The 13867-nt window shown below is 35.7% G+C and overlaps 1 protein-coding gene across 7 annotated transcripts in view; it reads left to right on the top strand.

Moving 5' to 3' along the window:
• Positions 1-13867, top strand: part of ANKS1B (ankyrin repeat and sterile alpha motif domain containing 1B) — a 1261284-nt gene that overhangs the window by 813492 nt on the left and 433925 nt on the right. The window lies entirely within an intron of this gene.

Raw genomic sequence — 13867 nt, 5'->3', positions numbered from 1 at the left:
GCCTCTGCCAAATCATTTTACTCACCTTAACTGTTTCATCAGAGTTTTACCAAGTAACACCTATTAAATCAGGTAATGTTTTTGCTAATGTATTTCTCATCTCTTTGTAGTCACAATAGGAAGTCATGTCTCTAAGTTTTAATTTCTCTCATCTCGAAGGACATTTCTCTAAATGATAAACTCGTTTTCTCCACAAGGCTATAAATTCCACAAGTACATGGATATTCAAAGCTATCTCCCCACCGCCTGGCAAAATGCTTAGAACATAAATATTTATTGAAGAAATCAGTGAATGCTGAAGAAATGAATAAAGTATAAAAAGAAGTATTTTCCCCCTCATTAACTTGAACCTAATTAAGAGATGTCTGAAATTAATCAGAATATTAGCTGCCTTTTACTTTTAAAAGAATAAATTAATTTTAAATACCTAAACTAATATTATGGGTTTATTTTAATACAGTTATGACAGTTTTCAGACAATGTCCTGAAATAACACATTTACCTCAATCTCCTAGGACTTCAATGGCTATGCAATATACAAGAAGACTGATATTAAGAACATGCCAAAATTGAGGTACTACAGAGTTTCACTCCCTCAGGATCACCATGGCATTACAATATACAATATATGGTCATTGGTCCTCAAATTTACTGTTCCCGCTGCCTAGAGCTTTACCTAGATGCCGTAATGGCTTCTTCCCTCAATACTTTCAAGTCTCTGTTTAAATATTACCTTTTCAGAGAGGCATTCTCTGATTATTCTGTCTAAAATAAATTACTTCCCTCCCCAACATTCTGTATTTCCTTTCTCTACTTTATTTTTTTAACTTCTTTTTTTTTTTTTTTTTCTGAGATGGAGTTTTGCTCTTGTTGCCCAGGCTGGAGTGCAATGGCATGATTTCGGCTCACTGCAACCTCTGCCTCCCAGGTTCAAGTGATTCTCCTGCCTCAACCTCCTGAGAGCTGGGATTATAGGCTCCCACCACCACACTCGGCTAATTTTTTTGTATTTTTAGTAAAGACGGGGTTTCACTGTGTTGGCCAGGCTGATCTCATACTCCTGACCTCAGGCGATCCACCTGCCTCAGCCTCCCAAAGTGCTGGGATTACAGGCGTGAGCCACTGCACCCAGCTTAACTTTTTAAAGTAGGCTTATTGAGGTATAATTAACCTACAACAAATGGCACATATTTAAAGTGTACCCTTTTTGATACTTGAGAAATGTATACACACCTGTGAAGCCATCACCACAATCAAAGAAAGGAACATATCAAGAAAAGAAAATGTATTCACACCTGTGAAACCGTCACCACAATCATCAGCCCCAAAAGTTTCCTTTTGCCCCTTTGTAATCCTACCAACCTTGTCCTATCCCCAAGGAGCCATTGATCTGTTTTCTGTCACTATAGTTAAGTTTATACTCTAGAACTTTATATAAATGGAATCATACAGAATGTATTCTTTTGGTCTGGTTTCTTTCACTGTGCAAAATGATTTTGACATGCATCCATGTCTTGTGTGTATGAACTATCCATTCCTTTTTTATTGCTGAGTAATATTCAGTTGTACAGATATGCCACAATTTGTTTATCCATTCATCTGTTGATGGACTTTTAGGATGTTTCTAGTTGTTGGCTATTACAAATAAAGCTGCTGTGAACATGCCTATACAAGTCTCTGTACGGCATGTGTTTTTATTTCTTTTGGGTAGATATTCAGCAGTAAAATGGCTGGGTCATCTAGTGGATGTATATTTGGCTTTTTAAGAAGCTATCAAACTTTTCCAAAGTGGTTGTAACATTTTCTATTCTCACCAGCAGGGAATGAGAGTTTCTCTTAATTCGCATCATTTGGCAATGATTTTAGACATTCTAACAAGTGGTATCTCATTGTCATTTTCATTTTCCTAATGACTAGTGATGTTGAGCCTCTTTTCAAATGCTTGTTTCCCTTCCTATACCTTCTCTGATTCTGTTCAAATCTTTTGCTCATTTTTAAAAATTGACTTATTTTCTTATTACTGAGTTTTGAAAGTTCTTTATATATTCTGGATATACATTTGTTATCACATGATTCACAAATGTTTTCTTCTCATCAGTGTTTTGTTTTTCATTCTCTTAATATTGTCTTTCAAAGGGAAGAGTCTGAAAATTTTAGTTGTTTATCATTTCTTTCTTTTATAATTGTACTTCTGGTGCCTAATGTAAGGTTAAGACTTTCCCTAAGTTTTTTTCTAGAAATTTTGTAGTTTTAGATTGTATGGGTAGGCCTATGATACAGTTTGAGATAATTTTTATATATGATGAAAGATATGGATTAAATTTTTTTGGCACATAGATATTCTATTTTCCCAGAATAATTCATTGAAAGTCTCTCCTTTCTTTACAGAACTGATTTTTCACCTTTGTCAAAACTCAATTGACCCTCTGTGTGTCACACTATTCCTGAACCCTCTATTTTGTTTCATTGATCTATTTGTCTATCTTGACCCCAATATCCTATTGTGTAGATAACCATGTCTTTATAGTAAGTGTTAAAGTCAGGTAGTATACCTTTGTCAACTTTGTTCTTTTTTTCAAAGTTGTTTTGGTTATTCTGGGTCATTTGCATTTCATATGAAATTTAGAAAAAGCTTGACAATTCCTACCAAACAAAGCACCTGCTGGGATTTTGATTAGGATTAAATTGAATGTATAGATGTATTTGGGAAGAACAGATATGTTAACAATGTTGACTGTGCCAATTCATTAACATAGTATATCTTTCCATTTATTTAGATCCTGTATGGTTTTTCCCGGCAATATTTAATTGGGCTTGACACATCTTTTGACAGCTTCATTCCTTAGAATTTCATAGTCTTGGTGCTGTTGTAAATTATGTTGGTTTTATTTCAAATTCCTATTGTTTATCGTTAGTGTAGAGAAATACAATTGATGTTTGTATATTGATCTTATATCCTGCAACTCTGCTAAACTCACTTATTATTTCTTATAGTTTTTATGTAGGTCTCATAGGATTTTATACATAGAAAATCATGTCATGTGTGAATAGAAGCAAGAAGCACTTCTACTGCTTCCTTTCCAATATGAATGCATTTTATTTCTTTTTTGTAACTTACTGCACTAGCTAGAACCTCCAGTACAATGTTGGGTAGAAGTGTTGAGAGGGGACATCCTTGCTTTGTTTCTAAACTTAACAGAAAAGCATTCAGTCTTTCAATTAAACTTACAATTTAGTATGGTACTAACTGTAGGTTGTTTATAAATGCCTTTTTATAAATATTAAGAAATTTCTTTCTATTTTGCTGAGAGTTTTTATGATAAGTAGATGCTGGATTTTGTCAAATGATTTCTTGCATCTGCTGAGATGATTATATGGTTTTTCTTTATTAGTTAATCTGATGAATCACATTAATTGATTCTCCCATGTTTAAGAGACCTTGCATTGTTGGGGTAAACTTCACTTAGTCATATTGTATTACCTTGTATATATTGTTGGATACTATTTGCCAAAATTTTGTTAAGAATTTTTACATCTATGTTTATGACAGACACTAATACATATAGTTTTCTTTTCTCATAATGTTTTGATCTGATTTTGATATCAAAATAATGCTGGCTTCATAGAATAAGTTGGCAAGTATTCTCTCTCCTCAACTTTCTGGAAGAGTTTGTGTAGAATTGCTATTATTTCTTCACTATATGTTTGGTAGAATTTAACACTAGAGCCATTGAGGCCTGGAGTTTTGTTTTTTGTATGAAGATTTTAACTGCAAATACAATTACTTCAATAGGTAGAGAGCCAGTCAGTTATGAACTCTTCTTCATGAGTGAGTTTTGGTACCTTGCTTCTCTCAATGAATTTGTCATTTCATCTAAGTTGCTGAATTTACTGATACTAACAGTTACTCATAACATTTCTTTATTCTTTTTATATCCATAAAAACTCTTGGGCTGTCACTTCTCTCATTCCCGGTATTGATTACTTCTTTATTCTCCTGTATTTCCTGGTCAGCCTGAATAGAGATTTACCAGTTGGACTAATCATCTCAAAAAACAGCTTTTGGTTTCATTGATTTTTCTCTATTGATCTTTTGTTTCATTTATTTCCCCTCTGATCTTTATTTCCTTACTTCTGCTTATTTTTGTTGGAGTTATTTTTCATCTTACTTTCATTTCTTAAAGTGAATTCTGAGATAAATGATTTGAAATTCTTGTCATTTCTAAGGTAGGCATTGTTCCTTACTAGTATAGTGGTGAGTATTTCTGCCTGTCTAATATAGGCATTTAGTGCTATACATTTATCTCCAAGTACCATTTTACCTGCATCTCACAAATGTGATTCACTCTGCTTTTATGATTAATCAGTTTAAAATATTTTCTGAATATGTGAGAAACTATTCTAACTAAACTACAAATGGAAACAGAAACCCCAAGATTAAGATGGTTATAAGGATATGAAATAGTGGTGACCAATGAATCTTTACAATAATTAAATCTAAACTGAAATGTATAAACCAACTGGGAGTGTGCAACATAAATACTAAATAAAGACTCTTTAAATAGGAGGAATACACTATGAGGAAATTCTAGTAATTGACTAGGAAAATGTTTACTAAATGATTATCAGCAAAACCTGGGAGCTGGTTGGGACTAAGGCAGATGGGTAAAGGAAAAGCAATCCAGAGATCACATGTGGTTGTAGGAAAAAGAGAACAAAGAAGGGAAAACATTCTGAGGGTCTAATTTTACTGGAGTATGAAGGATATAGAGCGTTTTTGAGAGGGAAATAATTGGTAACTTATTTTCAAATAATCATAGAAAAGTATATATCTGATCATTAGAGCAGGGAAAAGTAAAGTAACCTTGAAAGGAATAGAGAAGTATCTCAGAGTCGCAAAGTTAAAAAGAGAAAAATAGAATGAATAAGAATGTTACCAGAGTACCAAAAATGAAGAAAAGGAAAATGAGGAAAGAACAATGTAAATAAATAATAACATAAAATAAGATGGAATGGTTAAAATCAAGCACGATTGTCATTACTCCAAATTGTATTTGCCCATTAAAATGTAAGCCATTAGAGATTGTATATTTTAAAACTTCAGATTAAAAAATTACAGCTCTGGGCTATTTATGAGACACATTTTTAAATGCTCATTTTTTAACGTTAAAAATAATGGGATAGACACCAAAAACATGATCCATAAAAAAATTGATAAAAAGTCCAACAAATTCCTAGTATCTAGACTATGTAAAGAATTCTCAAAACTCAACAGTAGAAAAACAATCCAATGAAGAAAAGAGCAAAAGACATGAACAGACATATTAACAAAAAGATACAGGCAATAAGATTTTGTTCAACATAATAAGCCATGAGGGAAATACAAATTAAAACCGCAAGGAAATATCAGTACATACCTATCAGAATGACTACATAAAAAAATTGACAACACCAAATGCTAGTGAAGATGCAAAGAAACTGGATCATTTGTATACTATTAATGGGAATGTAAAATGATACAGCCACTCTGGAAGAGAATGGCCATATGATGGAATACTACTCAGAAATGAAAAAATAAGCTACTGACACACTGAATAATTTGTATGGATTTCAGAGGAATTCTGCTGAATGAAAAATCCCAATTCCAAAAGGTTACATAGTATATGATTTTATTCATGTAACATTCTTGAAATGATAAAATGATAGAGATAGACACAGATCAGTAGTTGCCAGGGGTCAAAAAATGGGAAAGGGAGGAAGAAGGCTATGGCCATAAAAAAAGTTCCAGGAGGGATTCTTATGATGGTGCTGTTGGTGTCTCGACTGTGATGATGGCCACATGACCTGCACATGTGATAAAATTGTACAGAACTAAACACACACACACACACACACACACACACGGAGTGCATGTAAAACACAGGACATATATAAACAGGATCAATGGATTTTTTTCAGTGCCAATGACCTGGCTGTGATATTGTGATACTGTGCTAAAGTCATACAGGATGTCACAACTGGAGAAAACTGAATAAAATCTATCCAGAATCACTCTCTCTATTATTTCATGCAAATTGACAATTATTTCAAAATAAAAATCTCTTTAAAAAGAAAATAAAAGGATGGATATCAGGCAAATATATCCTAGAGATATCAGGCAAAGAACTGAATAAACTGTGGTTTATCCACATTATGGACTATTATGTAGTTATTTTTAAAAAGTGGAAAATAACTAAAAATAACTATTTTAACTTTTTAGAAATAACCAACAAATAATAAATTAAAACTCATTTACTTAGTAGATTTTTTTTTTTTTTGACAGAGTCTCACCCTGTCGCCCAGGCTGGAGTACAGTGGCACGATCTTGGCTCACTGCAACCTCCACCTCCTGGGTTCAAGTGATTCTTCTCCCTCATCCTCCAGAGTAGCTGGGACTACAGGTGCCTGCCACCATGCCCAGCTAATTTTTGTATTTTTAGTAGAGATGAGGTTTTACCATATTGGTCAGGCTGGTCTCAAACTCCTGACCTTGTGATCCACCTGCCTCGGCCTCCCAGAGTGCTGAGATTAGGCGTGAGCCACCATACCCGGCCAGTAGAATTTTTATAAGATGTTAAATGAGCAAACTAAGGTTCAGAAAAGTGAGTGGTATAATTTCATTTTGATGAAACCATGCCAAAAATACTCTCCCATATACGTATATATCCGAACATACCTGCCTTTGTGTGTGTGTGTGTGTGTGTGTGTGTGTGTGTGTGTGTGTGTGTGTTATTTGAAAATGGGTAAATATATGTGAATATACATACCTTTTATTAACATGAATAACCTTGCAGGGAGGATGGATGATGCAGATTGCAGGACAGGAATGGAGGAAGGAGTAACCAAGAAAACTAGAGAAGAAAAAAAACCCAGAGCACTAAAACTACCAATATATATGAAACAATCCCAATATATATTTATATACAATTATGTATGTGCATTTTGTTCTTGTAAATTTAAAGAGATTTTAAGATTTGTTTTTATTATTTTATATCATTATCATTCAATAATTTTAAATCTACTGATATACTATATAAAATACATATATATAATTTAAGTAACTGATTTAAAAGGTACAATTCAGTTGTTTTTAGTGTATTCACAGAGTTGTGCAACCATCATCACAATTTTAAAACGTTTTCATCACTCTGAAAAGAAACCCTAAATCCATTAATAGTCACTTTCCACAGTTCCCTTCTCCAGCCCTAAGAAACCTCTAATCTACATTCTGTCTCTATAGATTTGTCTATTCTTGACCTTTTATTTAAACAGAATTATACAATATATGGTCTTTTATAACTAGCTTTTTTTTTCACTTGGCATGAGGTTTTCAAGGTTCATGCTATTTGCAGCATATATCAGCACTTCGTTTATTTTTATTGTCAAGTAATAGTCAATCGTATGGATACATCACGTTGTATTTATCCTCTCAAGGGTGTAGCCTTGGCCATCTGCACAGTTTTGGGATAGCAGCGGTTATAGCAGGGCTCTCTTTGTCTCTTTTCCTAATCTTTCTGTTGTCTGTCTCATTTGATATCACATCCAGATATTAGACTCCAGTAATTGCCTGCTGATTGCTCTATTGTTTTTGACAATCCATCAGCTATAAATTGCTCCAGAGTCTGCTCCAATTAAATTTGGGAAGGAGGAATTTTTGAAGCTAGTATTTGAAGTTTCTTTTGACCTCAACAGGGCTCTTCATAACTGTCTTTCTCTGTTTCTTTAAAACTAGCTAACCTACCATTTAGCTTATTTCCCTACTGTAGCTATTAGCCACTTTTTGATTGTTTGTTACCAAAATATCTCCATTGGGTTTTGGGGGGGATTTTTTTGTTTTGGTTTGTTTTGTTTTTTTGCAGACGGGGTCTTGCTCTGTTACCCAGGATGGAGTGCAGTGGTGCAATCATAGCTCACTGCAGCCTTGGGGTCCTCCCATCTCTGCCTCCCGAGTAGCTGGGATGATAGGCACATGCCATCACCTCTGGCTACTTTTTAATTGTTTGTAGAGATAGAGAGCTTGCTATGTTGCCCAAGCTGGTCTCAAATTCAAGTGATCCTCTCACCTCAGCCTCCCAAATTGCTGGGATTACAGGAATGAGCCATTGTGTAACCTCCATTGATTTTGATAACACGTTTAGGCTTAAACTTCCTCACACTCTGTGTCAAATAAACTCAGTTTCACAAAAAAATGGAAAAACATTCTGTGCTCATGGATTGAAAGAATCAATATGGTTAAAATGTTCATACTTCCCAAAGCAATCCACCGATTCAATGCTATTCCTATCAAACTACCAATATCAGTTTTCACAGAACTAGAAAAAACTTTTCCAAAATTCATGTTGAACCAAAAAGAGCCTGAATAGCCAAAGCAATCCTAAACAAAAAGAACAAAGCCAGAGGCATCGCGTTACCTTACTTCAAACTGTACTATACGGCTACAATAAACAAAATAGCATGGTATTGGTACAAACACAGACGCGTAGACCTATGGAAGAGAATAGAGGACCCAGATATAAAGCCACACACCTACAGCCACCTGATATTTGACAAATCAACAAAAATAAGCAATGAGGAAAGGACTCCCTATGCAACAAATTATGCTGGGATAGCTGGCTAGCGATATGCAGAAGAATGAAACTGGACCCCTACTTTTGGCCATATACAAAAATTACCTCAAGATGGATTCAAGATTTAAATATAAGACCTCAAACTATAAGAATCCTAGAAGAGGTTGGGCATGGTGGCTCACGCCTGTAATCCCAGCACTTTGGGAGGCCAAGGCGGGCAGATCACGAGGTCAAGAGATCGAGACCATCCTGGCTAACATGATGAAACCCCATCTCTACTAAAAATACAAAAAAAAAAATAGCCTGGTGTGGTGGCGGGTGCCTGTAGTCCCAGCTACTTGGGAGGCTGAGACAGGAGAATGGCATGAACCCAGGAGGTGGAGATTGCAGTGAGCTGAGATAGCACCACTGCACTCCAGCCTGGGTGACAGAGCATGACTCTATCTCAAAAAAAAAAAAAAAAAAAAAAAAAAAGAAAGAAAGAATCCTAGAAGAAAAACCTAGAAAACACCATTCTGGACATCAGCCTTGGGGAAGAATTTATGACTAAATCCTCAAAAGCAATTGCAACAAAAACAAAAATTGATAAGTGGGACCTAATTAAATTAAAGAGCTTCTGCACAGCAAAAGAAACTATCAACAGAGTAAAAAGACAACCTACAGAATGGGAGAATATATTTACAAACTATGCTTCCAACAAACATCTAATATCCACAATCTGTAAGGAACTTAAACAATTGAACAAATAAAAATAAATAACTACATTAAAAATAGGCAAAAGACATGAACAGACACTTCTCAAAAGAAGACATACAAGTGGCCAACAAACACATGAAACAATGCTCAATGTCACTGATCATCAGAGAAGTGCAAATCAAAACCACAATGAGATACCATTTCTCACCAGTCAGAATGGCTATTACTAAGAGGCATAATAGTGGCTGGTGAGGCTACAGAAAAAAGGGACGCTTATACACTCTTGGTGGGAATGTCAATTAGTTCAGCCTCTGTGGAAAGCAGTTTGGAGATTTCTCAAAGAACTTAAAACAAACTACCATTTGAACCAGCAGTCCCATTACTGGGTCTATATCCAAAAGAAAATAAATCATTCTACCAAAAAGGTATCTGTGTTCATATGTTCATCACAGTACTATTCATAATAACAAAGACACGGCATCAACCTGGGTACTCATCAATGGTGGACTGGATAAAGAAAACATGGTACATATATACCATTGAATACTATGCATCCATAAAAAAAGAAAAAAAATTATATCCTTTGTAGCAACATAGATGCAGCTGGAGACCATTATTCTAAGGAAATTAATGCAGGAACAGAAAACCAAATACTGTATGTTCTCACTTATAAGTGGGAGCTAAATATTGGGTATTCATGGACATGAAGAAGACATCAATAGAAACTGGGGACTACTAGAGTAGGGAAGGATGGAGGGAGACAAGGTATGAAAAACTAACTATTGGGTACTGTGCTCAGTACCTGGTGACGGGATCATTCGTGCCCCAAACCTTAACATCACACAATATACCCAGGTGGCAAACCTGAGCATGTACTCCCTAAATCCAAAATAAAAATTGAAAACAAACAAATAAGTCAACCTCTTGGGGGAAAGCTTTAGAGCTTTCTGTTCTTATAAACTGACTCTCCCTTTAAGCAAAATCTTTGAGCCACTCTTCCAGGCAAGGGGCAAGAATGATAGCCTCTGGTCTTCTTAGTTTACCTTTCTGGGCATGGAACCTCTACCCTATATGTAAGCAGTCGAGGGCAGTCAAGATCCCAATATTTTTGGCCTGACCCAGCTGGATGAACTTTCTACTCTATGAATGGGGTCTGGGTGGAAGAAGGGAGCACCTGACCTCTCAGCCACACTCACCAGGAACTGAAACTCTACAACTTAGATTTCGAGGAAATTGGAAATTCTGGCCTGCCCCCTTTTGATGAGATCCCAGGCCGCTTGGTTGGGATTTGAGGAGAAGGGGAGCCCTTTCTCTTGGACACATCCATCCAAAGTGGAGCATCTATGGAGATGAGTTGCAGGGAAGGAGGAGCCAGAGGGAGCCATGGCTCAAGATCTACAGAATCTCAGAATCTCTGTTTTTACCAAGTTTTAGTGTCTGTCTTTGGAATAAACATTTTTACATTCTATGCTCTTAGGACACTTTGCAAAGACTTTGATGGTTGGTTTTTGTTGGCATTGTTTTTGGTTTCTGATTGTGTAGGGTTTTTTGATTGTTTGTCTATAATTTTCAACAGTTAAGTTTTTTGACTGGGGCTTGGATCTGTGGAGCTCCTCACACTGCCATTATGGGAGTAAAACCCTAGAATTATTATTTTTTAGAAGACTGTGACAAAGAAGATGCCTGTTTTCACCACATACTCTGAGCTTCAGTTTCCTTATGGTAAATTGGGATAATAATTCACACCACGCTGCCTAGGACATGGTAGCCCGAAATAATGGTCAGTTTCTTCTTTCCCTCCTCTTGTCTCACTTTTGGAACTTAAAGACATTCTAGTTGAATAAAGGTTCCTGCCTAATTAGTGTGTTGTTATGCTTTAAGAATTTTAAGACTCCATAAAAGTATTTTAGGTAAAGAGAGTAATATATTTAAACACTATTACAGAGTGATCTTCAGACCTGAACCAAGATTTTTTTAGAGATTTGACTCATGAGAAAATACTTTAACAAAACCACAAACAAACAACATGACTCAGGGTCTTTTTTTTTCCTTCTTCCCTCTCTTTTATACCTTCCTCACCCCATCCTCTCCCAGCTCACTTCCTCCATATATTATAACATTTTGTCAACATGTAAAAATTATTGAATAAAAATTGAAGGACTGAATACCTAAAAGAATAAAATTCAGGCAGTCTATATAAATTTTGTAAAGCAGTTCATAACCAGTATTTTCTCTGAGTTGTGTTCTTATATAGCAGTCTGAACCTTGAAATAATCCCCACCACAAACATACTCTCTTTTGTAATATATAATTTTATTTATTTTTATTGCTCTAAGAGGTACAAGTGCAGATTTGTTACATGGATATATCCATAGTGGTGAGGCCTGGGCTTTTAGTGTACCCACCACCCAAATAGTGTACACTGTCCCCATTATGTAATCTCCCATCCCTCACTCTTCTCCCACCCTCGCCTTTCTGAGTCTCCAGTGTCTGTTAGTCCACTCTCTATGTTTTGTGCACACACATTTTTTCTTCCCTCTCCCTCCTTCCCTCTCTCTCTATTAAGAAATGAGAATCTCAAGAAAGGCATTTCCAATATCATTTATTCATTTAGTTACTCAGGCATTTATTTAACAAAGTTTATTTAATAAGCAGGATGTGTATCGTGCTCTGCCAGGTACTTGGCCCCTGGTTTGCATTTTAAGAGATGAAACGGGTTTGAAGAGCTGGCCAATCAGCATGTGCCTTGCCAAGCCAAAGTGTCATTGTCATGTTTGCTCAATTTCCATGTAGTATATTCAACTATTTATAATTTAAAATGACCGGGTGAAGCACTGTGGCTGTGATCCTAGGAGAAGCTATAATTGAGACTTTCCTTTTCTTCCACCTTGTAACAGCTTTAGAGCTGGCCAGGGACAAATAGTATCTTGTTTTTAGCTTCTCCTACAGGTAATGTTGAGCAACTAGAATCTATTAAAATTGATTCATAAACTACTACAAACTCTTTGATCTTATTAAAAGATCCAGGACCAATCAGCAACAAAATATAATCAAGTATGATGCAGTCCACCCAGGGCTGCTTATTCAAAAAGTGGATGAGGATGATGAGCTAAAAGACAGACATGAAAAAATCTGTTTAAAAAACAAGTTATCTTATTTTAAATAAATAATTTAGAGACTTGGGATAGAGTTAAAACTTTTTTTTTTAACTTGAAAATGGAAGAATTTTTTGTACTTTGGATCGTGAAATTACATTATTTTGTTTAGCAGGTATGTACTGAATCTTTACTATGTGCAATATTAGCAAAGCATATTGCCTGCTTTCAAGAAGTAAGTCAGACACAAACAACTAAAATTGAAGGCAGAAAATATCTGTTACAATAGAGGGTCTAAAAATGCCATTTAAGACAGAGAAGAAAGAGATTTATTCCTGGAGAGAAGATTAGAAGAGGTTTCATAATGGAAATAGCATCTGATTCAAAGCCAGCAAATGGACAGAAATGTGGGGACATAATAAAACCAGCCAAAGCACATTATGGGCTGCCTTTAGAGACCAGCAAGTAATCCTGCCTGTCTGGAGCAGTGGAAAAGGGGAAATAAAGTTAGATGAACTGCAGTCAATCATGAAGACCCCAAAATGTCATCAGAGGAGTTGGGAGTTGATTTTGAAGACAACAGAAAACCACAGAAGGGTTTTGAGACAGGGAGTAGTAATCAAAACTGTGTCTTAAAGGGATTATTCTGACACCATGCATAAAATTGATTTTTTAAATATTAGAGGTAGAAAGACCAATATAGAAGTCGTTGTTCCACTAGGCTAGGTAGGCCTGAACTATGAGAAGAAAATCAATGTAGGTGGCAGTTCTGTAAACTTAAAACAGGAAATAGAATCAAGGGAATGGATCACACTGGGAAGAGGGATGACAGAATTTGGGGACTGATTTCAGTAGTGAAAGAGGAGTAGAAGATGTTTTGAGGTTTAATGTCTGTGTGTCAGGAAAGTTGACAATGCCCTTAAAAAGAGAAAGGAAACAGAGAAAGATGAGGTTTGAGGAAAAAAGAAAAGTGATGTTTCATTTATTCAATAAATTTGTATTAGGCACTTACTGTGTGCCAGGCGGCTGCTCTGTGGGGGGTTGAGAGAGTTATCTTTAAATTTTAAAGCTCTTTATGTGGAAGAGGCACTGTTCTCAATCTGTGCTTCTCCGAAGGCAGAGCTGGAGCAGTGAGTAGAAGCAAGGTAGGAAGTGAAATATCTTTCTAATAAATTGAGGCTTCGTGAGAAGTAGTAAGAGCTCTGTTACAGGCAGTATTCAAGTAGAAGTTGGAAGATATTCCTCTAGGAACATTTTAGCCAGGGATGCCTATGTTAGGAAAAAGGTTAGACTAACCTTTCTGCAAGTTCTCTCCCAATCTTAAGAGTCTGTTTCTTCTGATGATCTAGTCCTGTGGGTTCTATTCTTAATCCCTGGTTTCTCCCAATTATTAAATAAATTACTCAGTCTATCTGCCATTCAGTAAAACTCACACATTTACATCTGTTATTCTTGAATTATTTGGGGTTA

The sequence above is a fragment of the Symphalangus syndactylus genome, chromosome 13 (genome assembly GCF_028878055.3).
Source record: "Symphalangus syndactylus isolate Jambi chromosome 13, NHGRI_mSymSyn1-v2.1_pri, whole genome shotgun sequence".
NCBI classification, from domain to species: Eukaryota; Metazoa; Chordata; class Mammalia; order Primates; family Hylobatidae; genus Symphalangus; species Symphalangus syndactylus.
The sequence above is the reverse complement of the archived record's forward strand: the minus strand, read 5'-3'. Positions and strand labels throughout refer to the sequence as shown.